Genomic DNA, 15,666 nt, shown 5'->3' with positions numbered 1-15,666 from the left:
GGGCTTGTCCCAGTGAGTGATGTCAAACTGTGAAAGGAAAGTAGGGACAGAACTTTAAGGTCCTTGAAGAGAGAAGGCAAGAGAGAGGAACCACAGAACCAGGTGAGAGAGTTCAGAGATATCTCTGTATGTTTAGACATAAGAGAACTGCCGTGGATATTACTTGAGTCCTGGTGCCATTGGGGTGTGGCTCATAGGACCATACTGCTGCAAGGAAGGGAACTTGGAGCTCATTTCGCCAAACCTTTCACTTTACAGATGCGGAAATGGAGACTGAGAGAGGAGAAATCAGTTCCTGGATTTGGAGAATTCCTGGGAACACAGGGAAAGGTAGGTAGGTAGGCAGCTAGGTAGAGTGTGGGGAAGAGTGTCAGAGGAAGAGAGTTGGCAAAATTATTATTGGAGTCTCTTATCTCTGGCCTCCACGTCTTAGGAGCAACTAAAGGGAGTTAGGCAGGTGCAGGATTGAGGGAACATTTCTCTTATACAGGTCCAGAGGTCACCTCACCCATTCCCTTGCTCCCAAGCAGACAGATCTCCAAGAGTCCATCACTCTCATGGGATTTTACTGTACTCTATAAGTCCACAGGGAACGTACCAACTATCCCAGTTCCTTATCAAAAAAATAAATCTCCCAAAGGTGACTAAATATTGATCTTTTTTTTTATTTAGATTTTATCACAAATTTCCCTGTCACAGTATCAACTAGTACACAAAATTATGCCCAGAAATGTAGAGAGTAGCATTATATCTCCTGTCCCATGTCTAACCTAAAACAGAGACAGGGTTAAAACTCAAGGCTCTGGAAGCCAAGTCACAAATGGCCCTGCATTTCATGCAGTATCATGGCCCCAGAGCACTTAGTCAAGCCCTATCTGGCTTTGTGTGGTGTTGGTGCACAGTGGAGAGAAGGTTAGAGCACGTTTCGAACTGTCCACCATACCCTGCTCCCTCCTTCCTTTACTGTTCAGATGCTAGGGTTAAGGAGGGAAAGAATGAAGGAGAAAAGGGGCTTTTCCACCAGGTGGCCAGAAGTGGCATTTCCTGGCATATTCTTCCTTCCTCAAAAAATTCATGATCCTTTGTTCTGTGCTTCAGGAGACTAATTTGGAGTCAGGGCAAGGGTGGGAGATCTTGGAAAGCAGCATGAATAGAAACTTCCTCACAGTCTCCAAACCCCCAACACCCTTCCCTCACGCCGAGAATTGTCTTCTCTATCTTAGTGTCCCATTTTATATCTCCAGAGTCCCTGAGGAAGAGCACTCTCTAAGTGCCCCACACTCACCCACCTTATCTGTAGACCTTCAGGGTTTTCTCCTTGGTTCTCTGATTCTCTGGCTTCTCTATAAACAATAAGTGAAAAGGACCCTTCGCATCCCCCCAAGGCAGTCTGGAAAGAATCCATCTAGCTCTTCTTCTACTTCCAAGGTCTGTAGTAGTGAGAGCTGGGAGAACTGTGCCAGGGAATTGAAAAGGACAATTCTCTTGTCTGGGAAAGTCAGGGAGAAGACAGAGAGGGGAAATTTGGGAACTAAGGCCTACAGTCCCATCTGTGGGGCTGGCTGCCTAACCTAGAAGGGTGGCGTTCATATTGAATATTATTCATGAGATTTATTAAAGGCTCCTGTTTACAGAGCTGCTGTTTTTCTTTTGAAACACAGAGCAGTGGAGAACAGCAAAGGAGGAGGAGAAAGGGTGTCAGGCTTTTGGTAGGCCCTTTCTCAACCCTTGTACAGCCCTGGTCCAATATTGGAAGCATATTGGAGGGTCTAAAAGGCCCTGAAAGCATTCAATCTAGATTCTGGATGTTTCTCTAAGGATGAAGCTTTCATCCCCACACTCCCCATCAGTCCTGCCTTACACTCCCAAGGTTTAGGCAGGGGTGCCAGATCTACAGCCCCAGATTCAGAGCCTGGAGTCTAGAGGCCACGCTGAGTCTTTGCTGGGAAAGAGGAGTAGACTTGAAGTAAGTGGGAGGCAGAGGTAACAGCATTCAGAATCCCCTGCACTTTGGAGGAAAACGAGCTCAGTATTAGCCCAGGGTTTTGCTTTTACTCTGATAGAATTCCACCTTTCCTCCTTCTCCCTCAGTGTGTCCCATGGGTTGGTAAGACATCTAGATGTCTGAACCTCCCACCTGACACCTCAAAGGTTGTTACAGCCCCCCTCTAGCTCTCAAAGCCATGGGGGAGGGGGAGGAAGGCCTCTCAGAGGCGGCAATGCCGTGATGTCCATCAGCACCCAGGGAGAGAAGCGAAGGGGAAGAAATAGTGACCAGAGAGGGAGCCAGGAAGAGATGCCTGCTCTTGAAACAGCTTCCTTAACCTATCCTCTCCTGCACCCCCTCTCACATGCTGACAAGGTACTGTGCCACATGTGCCAACTCTTCTGGATGGTGATCCTGCTCTGCCATGCGGACAGCCAGCTCTGCTCTAGCACAGAGCACAGAGCACATGCTGAGGTCTCTCACACTTCTTTGCTCACTCACCTCAGTGTGTCTGTGTTACAGATTCCTAGGGATGAAAGAGAAGGCTATGGCCCTGTGAGTAGGAAGATGGTGGGCTTGGGGCCCTTTAGGTACATATCTGCCTTGCTGCAGGGTAAGGAGGGAGAAGGCTGCTGGCAGCTGAGCTCAAGGTTCTGGTGACTCATAGCAATGGGAGAAGCTCATGAAAACAACAGAGGGGAAGAGGCTCCAGGCTTGTTAGAGCTCTCTTTTGCCCCAATTCTCCCCCACTCTGAGCTGTACAGAGAAAGGTCTCTCATCTGGATTGTGGGGCAAGGAAAAGCCCCAGCTACTAAAGAATGGAGGGAAATGGGAGAGAAAAGATCAGGGACGGCTGAGCATTCCCACAGAGAGGCTTTCCAGTGAGGAAAGGATACAAGAGGCTAGGCTAGTAGTATACTATTATATCCTTTGGTTGCACAGAAGGTACTGGGCATTCACATGTGCAGGCCGACACGGCCACTCCTCCCTGGAAGGATTGCCACTTGGTCTCAGTTCTCTCTTCCCTGGAAACAGACACCATAGATCTTCAAAGGTGTGGATTCCTTTTTCTATTATAGGCCAGGTGGGTAATGTGTGTCCACTCCATCTTTCTGAATCAGGGGGATGATAGGATATTGTGTTTGAGATCACGTCAGCAGAAAGCAGCCAGAAGATAGACCAGGGGAGCCATTCATGCCTCTGACCACAGTCCCAGGGACCTCCTTGTTTCAGCAAAGGGAAACAGAGATCTTTGATACTAGTGTATCCAGATAATAATACCTTCCCTCTAACCTCAGTGAAGGATGGGCTAAGAGGAGGAGAATTCTCTGACAGCGAAATTCATTTGCCTATTTCAAAGCTGGAGGCTTTGCTCTCCAGCTGGGTTGAGGGACTCTCTGCTGGGCTGCTTCTGGAGATCCAGAGATGGTTTTGGTTGGAGAAAGAGACCAGCCACTCTTCGTTTTTCCTGTAGGGAGTTGGGACCATCTCTACTCCCCAACCTCTCCCTAGCAGAATCAGGAGCCCAGGGCCCCCTGCTGGAAAACCCATAATAAAGCTCAGTCCTGAACTGAACCAACACATCACCTGGCTTTGGTATAAATATGGTGCTGTGAGGTGGAGCCTGGGTGCACCAGGTGGGTGTAGGCAGGTGTAGGGAGTTTAGGCCCAGGAGAGATATTAGAATCACTCCTCAATACCACATGCTTCTCTTCTTTCTCAAACTTTCTCCTTGGCCTCCCTTTTCTTCTATCTCCCTTCTACTAGCTCCACTCCTGGCCAACTCATCCCTTCCAATCTGAGAAGATACGGAAAGTAGTGGCCTTTTCCCTACATTTTTCTCTCTTTTACTCTACTCCAAACTCCTAACCAAGAGTTACCTCATTTGAACTCTTTGCACCAGTGAATGCCATCAGGATCTGAACCCAGAATCCCCAGCCTCTGCAACCCCCCTGACTCTGAGAATGCCAATCTGACTCTGAGACTGACTCTTTCATGCTCACACTCCCCACAAGGAGTGGGGATAGCCAAGACTGCTATGTCCACTGACAGTACGGGCCCTGACCTGAGGCAGAGGGCAGCTCTAAGGGTGCAGTGGGGCCCAGCCCTAAATGTGTGTATGCTTGTGCATTGGGCACACTGGTTTATTAGTGTTATTTCAGCATTGTGATGCAGAGAGAGTAAGTGTAACAGCTGCTCCTTGCTTGCAGTGTTTATTGTTACCTAGAGACAACCTCCTGGCTTTTTCCCAGCTCCCCCTCCCCCCCAGCCCAACCCCCTCCCTGCCAACAGTCCTCCTCTCCCCACACTGATGGGAAATTTATAGCTTGCCCATACCATGCCTTTAACCCTCTCCTGTCCATAGGGTAAGTGGGGCAAGGGAGGCCAAAGTGAGCAGTGGGCCTGCTTAGGCCCCAGCAGGGTAGAATGGTGTGATTGGAGAGAGGGAGGGTTGAAGGGATGTTCAAACTCAGGCTCCAGTTGCCCTCCTGGCTCTCATGTTGAGAGAAAAGAGCTTTGGACCTAGCCTTGAGATCCTAGCACTCTTCACAAGATGATTCTCTTCCCTGGTCATCTCTAAGCACTCCCAGTTGGGCTGCCTAATCCTGAGCAAGCACATTGAGGTAGTACTGAGGCAGGAGTAAATAAATATAGGTAGCAGAACCCCCAGCCAGCTCCTTTCTGTAGAGATGTCATATTGAGACTAACAAGAGACTGGAGCATGAGGAATGGTGGGAAGACTCCCCAGCTAGATCGATGTCAAACATAAACCTGGCTGCTGACTCTGGTGGGAAAAAATGCTCACCTTAACTTTACCCCTAGCCCAGCACTAAGGTCCCAAGAGACTCCTAAGCCATTCTCCAAGCTGGTCTCCTTGGTCTGGGTAGGCTACTTTTTTCTGCTCTTCTTCTTGGTCCATTTTTTCCTGCTTATCTGTTGGTTTGATACCTTGGATCAAATCCAAGACACCAAGAGGACTGAGACATCTTAGTCATGGCCTCAACAGAACTAGGGAAAGAGAAGCTTCTCCAACTTCTCCTCACCTAGGGCCTTTCATGGAACGGCACCATGTCATACATTCACTGTCCCCACTGGAAATGAGAGTTTGAAGAGGGATTAGATTTTAGCAAAAAGATAGAAGTAAGACATAGGGAAAAACTTACTCATGAGATATAAAACTTCAGAATGGGCCTATTCAGAGGTTGTTTTTTTTTTCCTGCCTGAGATGAGTTTGAGTCTGTGCCTACCCAAGGGGAATTGAAAAAATAGGATTAGTTTTCAGTGGCTTCTCCAGATGTGGGCCTTGGTGCAATTTCTACACTAGCTCTGGGAGTGCACTCCTTCTCACTCCTTCTAAATGGAGTATATGGTGGTTAGATCCCAAGTTTGGGAGGCAGGCAGCCTTGGGTTCCAGCATTAGCACTGTCATTTACCAACTGTGCCACCTTAGTAAGTCACTAAACCTCTCTGTGCCCTAGTTTCCTTGTCCGTGAAATTCAGAAAAACAACCTCTTAAGGTTATGAGTGTATTTAGTGAAATAATATATGTAAAACACCTAGGACACTGCCTGGTACTCAGTCAGTACACAGTGGTTGATACAATAATCTATTATGTTTATGGAGTCAGCAGGGCTGACGTTGCTTCAAAGACCCCATGAATCCCCTGAAATTATAGACCAAATATGTGAATGTGGGTATGCTGGGGACAGTGATTGTCCTCATGGTGTAGAGCAGGGGTGGCAGTCTCCTGGAAAGGAAGTAGCCCCAGTCCCTTGACTCAGACTCTCCCATTCTCATGCTCCAAGCCAGAAGCACATTAGGCAGTGTTCTACCTGGAAGTATAGCTTCATCATCTAAGATGAAACTGAGAAACAGCCATTAGGATAGCAACTTTTAGCATTTGCCAGGCAATTTACAGTTTGTCTAGTATATTTACCTACATTAGCTCTTTTATTTATTTTTTTGAGTTTATTTATTTTGAGAGAGAGAAAGCCAGCTAGCAGGGGAGGGGCAGAGAGAGAGAGGGAGCGAGAGAATCCCAAGCGGTTCTACACTGTCAGCGCAGAGCCTGACATGGGGCTTGAACTCATGAACCAAGAGTTTGTGGCCTGAGCGAAAGTCAGATGCTTAACCAACTGAGCCACCCAGGCGACCCTTTTTAAGTATGTTTAAAGTCTATAGAGTATTTCATCACCTAAATATGTCATGATTTACAAGGGTCATCCCTATTTTTTAATGTTTTTTTTTTTAATTTATTTCTGAGAGAGACAGGCAGCGTGAGCAGGGGAGGGTCAGAGAGAGAGGGAGACAAAGAATCCGAAACAGGCTCCGGGCTCCGAGCTAGCCATCAGCACAGAGCCCGACGTGGGGCTCGAACCCACGAACCGTGAGATCATGACCTAAGCTGAAGTCAGACACTTAACCGACTGAGCCACCCAGGTGCCCCAGGTCATCCCTATTTTTAACCATTTAAATATTTTTACTGTTATAAATAATACCATAATGAACATCCTAGCACATAAACCTTCATGCATTTTTATAGTAAATATCAAAAAGTAGAATTAATGGGTCAACAGATTATCCCCTCGTCCCTATGGTTATGATCATTTTATTGATACACCCTAATGAGAATAATGTTTTTAAAATCTTCTTTGGAATTTTGCAATGGAAACAAAAGGGCAGCCCTTCTCCCTCCTTTACCTAGCAGAGACATTAATAATCTATCATGACTTTTTTTTTTTTGAGATAATTGTAGATTCACATGCAGTTTTAAGAAATAATACAGCAATCTTTTGCACATTTTTTCCTACTTTCATCCAATGATAATATTTTGCAAAAACTATAGTATCACAACCAGAATAATGACATTGATGCAATCCACCAGTCTTATTCAGATTTTCCCGTTTTACTTGTGTGTGTGTGTGTTCTGTGCAATTTTATTACCTGTATAAATTTGTATATCTACCACTACGGTGAAGACACTGAACAGTTCCGACACAAAAATGATTCCTCATGTTGCCCTTTTATAATCACACCTACCTCATACCCTCCTTAATCCTTAGCAACCACTTATCTCCTCCATTACTGAAATTTTGTCCTTTCAAAAACGGAGTCATACACTGTGTAACTTTTTAGGATTGGCTTTTTCACTCACCATAATCCCCTAGAGATCCAGCCAAGTTTTTGTATGTATCCATAGTTTTTTCTTTTTGTTTGTTCCATGGTATACCATGGACCACAGTTTGTTTAACCATTCACCTGTTAAAGGACACTTTGTACTCTCACCTTGTACTCCTTACCAATTAATGAAGTAGCTCATTTTACTTGGTATGCTGACTGTTTTATACTCATAATTACTAAGCTTCTTTAACCCTTCAGGCATGGCACTATTATTTTCATTTCATAGACGAGGAAAATCAAGACTCACAGTAAATGATTTTCCCATGATCACATGTTAAATGGCAAAGAAGAGCCTGGAACCCAAGACAGTAGGGCTCTTTCTACTGCAATAGGTTTTCTCAGACCTTGATTAACATTGCTGGGAATAGGGAGGGTGTGGGCAGAACCAAAAGAGAGTTGTTGGAGGCAGAGGAAGAGCATTGGAGCAACCTGGGTCAATACAGGTCCTTACAGCTAACTTTGGTTCATAGGTTAGAAGAGCAGCATTGTTATAAAGGAGGAAACGGTATGGCATGTGCCTTTGAAATTGTTTTCCCTTTGCCAGGGAAGAACAGGGTTGAAGTGGATAGACCCCATGAGCAATCTGCCTACAGACCTGGGACCTGGAGTCAGAAAGGAAGCCTCTAGGTATCTATGAGAGGATGTGTGGCTAAGGTCCTCCTTGAAAGTGTGATGTTGAATGTGTCTCTGATGAGGTCTGAAGAAACTGAGGCCATGATGAGTGAGCTGTCTATTCTGGAGGGGTAAGGACAACAGAGCACTTTTCTTTTGGTGGAGGTGGAGGAGCTACAGGTCATTTGTGTATGCACACATTCATGTACACACACACACACACACACACACACACACACACACACATTGGGCAGGCTCAGTGTCTAGGACATGATACAGGGGGCAAGCAAAAATGCCAGTATAGCACTTAGTCCTTGCTTTACAACTGTTTTTCCCCTCCAACTGAAGTCATGGACAACTAAATCAGAAGGAGTTTGAGAAATCATTTGGTCTGTCCCTCAGCCTGTGGGCACTGGTTGAAGCTGACAGGTGGAAACCTAGAGTTGGCCCAGACGTAATGGGTGGTAGAGATGCCAGCTTGTGGGAGAGAAGGTTTGGCTCCTCTCCTGGGAGCTGTGTCTGGCCAAAGGCTGCCTCTTCCCACCTCCTACTGGAACTGGTTCTTTTATAACTGATATTATCATTGCTCCATTGGCCTATTCCAGTGGCTGTGGACTCAACAATTTTCCCTGTGTACTTATGGTTCTAGAACATACACTCTTCTCCATCTCCCTTGGCCCATCAGTAATGGCACATCTCCCAGTCATACCTACCACCCTTACCCAGTAATTCCAACCATGGAGGATTAACTCTGAAGCCTTCAGAATTTATAGGGACTGCACTGCATCATTGAAACATCCAGAGACACCCATTCTGAATTTGTGTCTTTTGGCTGTAAGTTCTTAGACAAAGAGAGATCACTCTTTACCGAATGTTACCCCCACTGACATTTCCTGAGTGTCAGAGGTCCTGAATGTGGCTGGGAGACAGCTCCTTTTTCTTGAAGCCAAGATGGCTCCTAACCAGGAAATCTCAGGACCAACCACTATTTCCTTTCCTTGGCTGCCCTTCTATTCCAGGTCCCCTTTTCTCCTGCCACCATTGCCTTTTCCTTTCCTTCTTTCTCTTCTCTCTCTTTCTCAGCAAGTTTTTTATGTGATTACAGGCACTGCATGGTAATTAGTGCTAAACTCATTTGCACAACTACAGTTAATTGGCTACAACAATTAATTAATGTGTTGGAAATTTGGCACTGGAAAAAAAAAGTTTGTCATCAAAAAAAAGGGCAAAAAATTGTAGAGTGAGATACCCATAAAAATCGAGGGCAGGCTTCAAAAGCCCAGCTGGGCCTCAAACTTCAGGCTGGCCTCTGATGCCTTCCTACTCTCAACTTCAACACATTTTCCTCTTTCCTCTTTCATTTTTTCCCCCCTCTTCCTTTCTTTCTCTATTTCTCTTCTCTCTCCATTTTTTTTTTTTTTTTTTACAACTTAAGCAAACTCATTTCCCTGATAAAATATAGCATGACTAATGGCTAGAGCATGTAAAAATCATTGGGAAAATGTCCTTGGAAGACGAATGCATTTTCAGCAGAATAATTAACTTAATTAACAAATTCACATGCATATTCATCAGGCTATTAATGTCTTCTCGGCTCAGCTTGATGAACATTGCGGTAATAACCATCTCATTTACATACTGCATTCTACTGCGATCCAAAACAGAGACAACATACAGGCATACACACACACACACACACTTGCACGAATACACACAACATGTCTGGGCTGCTTTGACTTCCAGGTTGGCTGGGAGAGTGTGTGTGTGTGTGTGTGTGTGTGTGTGTGTGGTGTGTAGCATGGGGGGGGACTCCCTCTGGGTGGTGTAATCTTTAGAGGGTCATGAGTTGAGGTGGGCTATGGATGCCCACATGTGAATGTCTGAGAACTTTAATCCTCCTTCTCTCTCTGACTCTTTCTCCCTCTTTTTCCTTGTTTCCTTTTCTCTGTGTCATTTTCTCTCTTCTCTCGCCACCCCCCCTCACCATGTCTCTCTAGGGAAAAACTTGGTATCTGTGCCAACTTTTTCCCCCTCCCCTCCTCCCTCTCTCTCCTTCTTCCCCTCTCCCAACTGCTGCCAGCCGGCATCAGCGCCGAATTGCCATCTCCTTGAGCTCTCTGTGGAGCAATCTCAGAGAGCAGTAAGGTGTGACGCGGGGCTCTGCCGGCTTCGCAGCACCGCCTGCGGAAAGAGCGCAGGATGGCGGAGGAAGATTAAGAGAAATCTCGAGCAGGGCTCGGCTGCCATTGGTGTGTGCAAACGCCGAGGAGGAAGGGAGAGGGAAAGTGGGGGGGGGTGGAAGGGGGGGGCACCAGCAGCTGTCGGCCTAATTCTTCTAACACTCTGCTTGTGGTCATATTAGAAAAACAGATTATGCCCCTCGGTGCCACTCACTTATACTTGACATACGTTAATGTTCTATATCTCCATTCTCGGGTCTTGACAACAGTGGACTTTAGGTTGAGGAGGATTAGGGCTCTGGGTGGCCAAGGGGCATAAAAGACCCTGCCCCCTCATTATCTCCTGACCTCCAACCCCAGCCTATATTCACCCTTTAGAAAGCAAGCCTGGGCATAGAATTTGCATTGAATGCCACCATTTGTCTGTGTTTTTGCAGCCCCTTAGGAGGTGCAGCAGTTAGAAGACACTTGGAAACCCTTTCCCCTAAAAGTCACTCCCTCTTTAGAGTCTTAATAGGTCATTTCAGGGCCAAGTGAGACCAGCTGTATGGCACTGCCGCCCTTAATCTTGTGGGCCCTCCCCCTCAAATCGGAAGTTGGGAGTCAGAGAAAGGGGTCCATGATAGTTGGTGCTCCATGAAGGGGGTTACAGAGAAGCCATAAGCAAAACGAGGCCAGGATTGTTTCTGGGTTGCTATGGAATCCAGGTTCCCTCCTCCTGGCAGGAAGGGAGGAGCGCCTGAGGCCTTCCTTCTTCCACCAATCCGGAAGACTGTAAAGGCGGAGTTTACTAAAGCCTGGGGAATAGGGCTGTTCTTGGAGGACAAACCAATCATTCCAGCAGCCCGACCTGCCTGTCCAAAGCCCTTTGACCCCACCTTCCATACCCTCTCACCTCAAAATTCAAAAGAGGTTTTTTTTCCTCTTGTGCCTTGTCCTCTTTGGAGACCTGTTGCTTAGCAACCACTAGTGCCTTCTTCCCAATAACTTGCAGGGACTGAGAGATAAAATATCTGTCTATATTCAGTTCCCCTCCCCTGTCTATTTATATTTAATAACCCAAGCCCTGTCTTGGGTTCCCTCAGCACCTGTTTTAGAGGGCTTTTAGAGGGATTAAGATGTAGCCTGAAGAAATAAAGTTATACCCGAGGAAGAACTTACAAACAGGGAAGAGTGGGAGAAGACTAGAGTAGGTAGGTAGGAAAGCTGTGGAATCATATTCTCTTAAATATAGGCTTGGGAGGGGGTTAGGGGAGTATTTAGAATGTTGGGGGGCGCCTGGGTGGCTCAGTTGATTAAGCTCCTGACTTCGGCTCAGATCATGATCTCACCGTTCATATGTTCAAGCTTTGTGTCTGGCTCTGTACTGACAGCTCAGAGCCTGGAGCCTGCTTCAGGTTCTCTGTTTCCCTCTCTCTCTCTGCCCTTCACCGATTCATACTCTGTCTCTCTCTCAATCAATCAATCAATCAATCAATCATTAAAAAGAAAAAAAAAGAAGAAGAAGTTGGAATGCAGGGAGGGGGTATCCACAGGGTTTCCCAAGGGTCTACTCAGGACTTGGAGTGGACCCTAATGGCAACTAACTGGGCTGGTATTTTCCACTCCCCCCACCCCCTGTCTTGCTCTCATTTCCTGACCACTTTCAGTCTAGAGCCCTCTCATATTTCTATATGTGGGAGGCCCATCCCTCTGAGGATGTCCAGTTTCCTAGTGTCTGGATGTTGGTATCCAGGAATGGGAGCTATGTGGATGTATGTATCTCCCAAAGGCCTGGGTATCTCTCAGAGTTTGTCAGTCACAGGGAAGGAGTTCTTCTGAGCTATCTACTAGAAAACCCCAACCTGACCTGGCAGTGGGGGCTATACAGTATCACCAAAAATGAGGAGCATGGAAGGCCTAAGGATATCCTAGTAGCTGCATGTCAGAATACCTGAGTTTGGGCCCCCTCTCCTTACTCTCCTGTGATCCAAGTTATTCACTTAATCTTTTTTTTTTTAATTATTTTTTAAGTTTATTTACCTATTTTGAGAGAGAGGGAGGGAGAGAGAGAATCCCAAGCAGGCTCCATGCTGTCAGCACAGAGCCCGATGTGGGGCTCAAACTTACAAACCTTGAGATCCTGACCTGAGCTGAAACCAAGAGTCGGATACTTAACTGACTGAGCCACCCACCTGCCCCGATTTAATTATTTAAACCCCTTGTTGCTTCATCTATAGATCAAGAATAATAAAGTTCACCTCTGTAGACTTCAGCAGGATCAATTAAAGTGATATGTGAAAGGAAACACTCTGAAAACTGCCAAACTTAAATAAATATTATTTTAAGGTCTGACTGCTGGAGAGAGGGAGATACCATTAATCCAGCCCAGTCCTTGGCTTAGGAACACTAGTAGTTTGTTGGCCAGAGAGGTGTGATTCTTTGCCCTGTGGTTATTCGGGTGGGGAGCTATAAATCAAAATCAAACACAGGACTTCTCAGGGAAAGTAGCAGAGTATCCCTGTCATCTTCCCCACCTCCAGTCCCAGCTTCTAACTTCTAGTTCTCCCAGCCGACACCTCACCCTGACCCTCCGCCCTTCTCCCCAGTCAGCACCTTCACTGCCGTCATGCTAGATCACAGACTGTACAATTTCACCCTCTATACCCCCCTTTTCGGCACCTCCTCCAACCCGAGCCTTCTGTGGGAGACAGATGGGGTGTCTGCAATGGAAAAGGCTCTGGGCTCTATGCCGCCTTGGGTGGGCAGCCCCCCCTTCCATCTCCCCAACTACTACCGCTCCCTACCTAAGACACTCAGATTCACCCCGGGCAGCTTTGAGAGCTGCTGAGGATTCCAACACTCTTCCCTTCTCAGACTCAGCCCAGAAGCAGAGCCAGAATGACATCTTTCTCTGAGACCTAGACCCCAGCCCCTCTTCATGGAAGGCCAACACAAAGGAGGAAATAGGTTAGGAATAGTAGGGCTCCATGGGACCAGTGTGAAGAGGCAGGGAAGGGCCCAGAGTCCCTCACTGAGGACTGGATGGCTGGGGTTTGGGGCTTGAGTTGACAGAAGAGGCTGAGACTAAACGGCTCCTTTGTTCCAGAAATCTAGGGTCCCTGGAGGGAGGACTCAGCTTGGGGAGGGAGGAAAGGGAGCTAACATTACAGAGCACCAACTGTGAGCCAGGCACAATGCCAGAGACTTTCCATACCTGTACTCACAACTAGCAGGTGAGATGTCAGGGTGAATAGGTGTCTCATGAGCTCTCAGCATCTCTCAGCACAATTGACCAACTTCTCCTTTGATTCTATGATTTCACTGCCAGTTCTCCTACACTCTGGCTGCTCTTTCTCGGTCTCCTTTGTAAGCTCATCCTCAACTCCTTGGACTCAGCCAAGTCCCCCGATTATACACTTTCACGGTACTATATATCCTTCTTTCAGAGCACTTAGCACAGTGATTTCACACTTATTTGTGCAGCCATTTGAGTAATAATCCTATTTCCTCCACCAGATGGAAAGTTCCATGAGGACAGTGACCATGTCTGGCTGTATTCACCAGTGTGCTCCCAGTGCCCCCAGCACAGTGCCTAGCATAAAGCAACTGTTTGGTAATATTTGTGGGATGAATGAATAAATGACAAAAGGACATCCCTCTGGCCTAAACTCAGTTTTTTAGTCACTTCCTTATCCCAGAGTTGATTCATCCCCAATGTGGGGACCAGAGAACAGGGTGCCTGGGAGGTCAGGCCGCCTCATTCTCCCTGGGAGGAGAGAAATCCATCAGGACAGAACTAAACCAAGTTCCAGGATATGAAGCCCCTACCTTACCAGTGCCTAGACCTGCCTGTATGCTCTCCAGCTTCTCCAGGGATGGAGAGAATTCAAAGTCCCAACAACTTCTCTCCCTTTGGGTCCTGAAATCACTCATGAGTTGGAGAGGAGTTTCATCAGAAAAGGGTCCTCTGAAGAAAACCCCTCTTTTCTGCCTTAGCTGAGACTGCAGAGACCATCTGTTGCCACTCTTTTGTTTGCTCCTGTCCCATTCAGAGCAAGGAGACAAGTTTGACCAAGTAGGAGGGATAGATGGTGAGAGCAAGACAATGTGCTTGTTCTTTGAAATATCTGGGGCGATGGTGATGATCCTCAGCCAGGTGATTGGAGCAGAGGAACACAGGAGCCAGCAGCCTTAAGTCCTTTGGTACTTTAGACTCTGGGAAGCAGGGAGTAGACAAAATGACCTCTAGGAGGTGCCCAGCCTGCAGCCCAGGGTCTTTATCTGACCTTTTTACCACCCTTGCCTTCTGACCTCAAACAAATATGTGAATCTGCAGGAAGAAAATGTTAGGCCAGGCTTGGCAGCCCTTCCCCTCCAGAACACTCCCAATTCTAGCCAATTGCCCATCCCAGACCCTCTCTCCCATCCAGCTCAGCATCAATACCCAGTCCTCACAGTGTCTTTGTACCCAGTCCCCTTGTCCTGACGGTGCCCCCTCAACACCCCAGTACCTGGGGTCATGGATCTGGAAGCCACTCTAGGCAGTGTTGCTCTCTCTGACCCCACCTGTTCTCTGGGCCCCTAATGAAGTAGGACAACTCAGGCTCTGGGCCAAGTCCCTATGTCCTCATCAAAGGCAACATCTGTCTCCTCAAAGAAGATAAGCCTGCAGGGAAGGAGGTGGGACAGGCACAGGGGAAAAACCCCAATCCTGCCTGGGCCCTCACCCCAGATTCCACTGCAGGCCCAGATTGAGGGTGAGGGGGGTCAAGACCGCCACAGAGGCCTACACTCACACATGCTCCTGGACAAGACTTCATGCCTCTGAGCCCCCAAATATGAGGGCCCCTCCCAGGCTCACCCAACTACCTGGGCTGCTGCTGCTGCCAAGCCGGCTTTCTTTTATTCATGCGTTGTTTTATTGCTGGCAAATGCTGCTGCTTGCCGCTGTTAGAGGCGTTCCTGCCAAATCCATCCCAACATCTTGGCCTGGCATCAGGGTGGCATGCTAATGTGAAAATTTAAAGAGCCGCTCGGCTTTAAATCGGAATTTTAAATGAGCAGCAGTGCTCCAGAGGGACCCAGGCAAAATCGAACAGTATCTGATCCACCCTTGCTATTCCCACTCCTGTAGCATCACCCTACTTCCTCTCACCTCTCCCCTTCACTTAGACACTAGATGAGGAAGTGGCGTGGGACACAGCAGGTCAGAGGAATTGATGCAAGTTGGTCATCCCCAGAGCTGGAATCCCTCAATTCAAAACCAAGAAGGAATCCACCAGTTGCTGTCATAGGCGAATGGAGGCAGGGACCTTCAACACAAGGGATCAGGGCTGGATATGGTGAAACTAACATTCATATGCCACTTCCCATTTTACCAGGAAACGAGAAGAGAAGACCCGGAGCAGAAAAGAAGGAAGGTGGAATTCCATGAAGACCCTCACGTGCAGTATACACTTGTGCACGCTGGGATATGTGCATACAGCTGTGCATGCATGTCAGGATGCTTGCTGAAGCCCCCTGGAGCACACGTACACACAGCTCACTTATTACCCATGCATGGAGAAGAATTATTCACATATGCAGGGCAGTCTTCGCACATCCAGACCACTGTCCTAACCAGGTTGGTTTCTGCAAGTTGTTAGCCTGAGCCGTGCCCCATATTTTCCCATGAATCTTAATGCACCAATGTTCCCTAGCTTCTGGCAGCTACCTTGAGTCAGC

The 15,666-nt window shown here is 47.3% G+C and overlaps 1 protein-coding gene across 3 annotated transcripts in view; it reads left to right on the top strand.

The window, feature by feature from the left end:
- Positions 1–15,443, top strand: part of CDK12 (cyclin dependent kinase 12) — a 77,133-nt gene extending 61,690 nt beyond the window's left edge. Inside the window, exons 16-18 of one of the 3 annotated variants that reach the window (XM_039227678.1) lie at positions 259–330; positions 7,713–7,795; positions 13,459–13,691. The gene's annotated coding sequence lies outside the window, so the exon portion shown is untranslated. Of the gene's footprint in view, positions 1–258; positions 331–7,712; positions 7,796–13,458; positions 13,692–15,323 lie in introns of those variants that run through there. The other 2 variants (XM_039227676.1, XM_039227677.1) reach the window with 2 other exon arrangements.
- The last annotated feature ends 223 nt before the right edge of the window (positions 15,444–15,666 follow it).

This window comes from Hyaena hyaena, unplaced genomic scaffold (genome assembly GCF_003009895.1).
Source record: "Hyaena hyaena isolate Hyena2069 unplaced genomic scaffold, ASM300989v1 scaffold_29, whole genome shotgun sequence".
Taxonomy (NCBI): Eukaryota; Metazoa; Chordata; class Mammalia; order Carnivora; family Hyaenidae; genus Hyaena; species Hyaena hyaena.
This window is presented reverse-complemented; position numbering and strand designations above follow the sequence as displayed.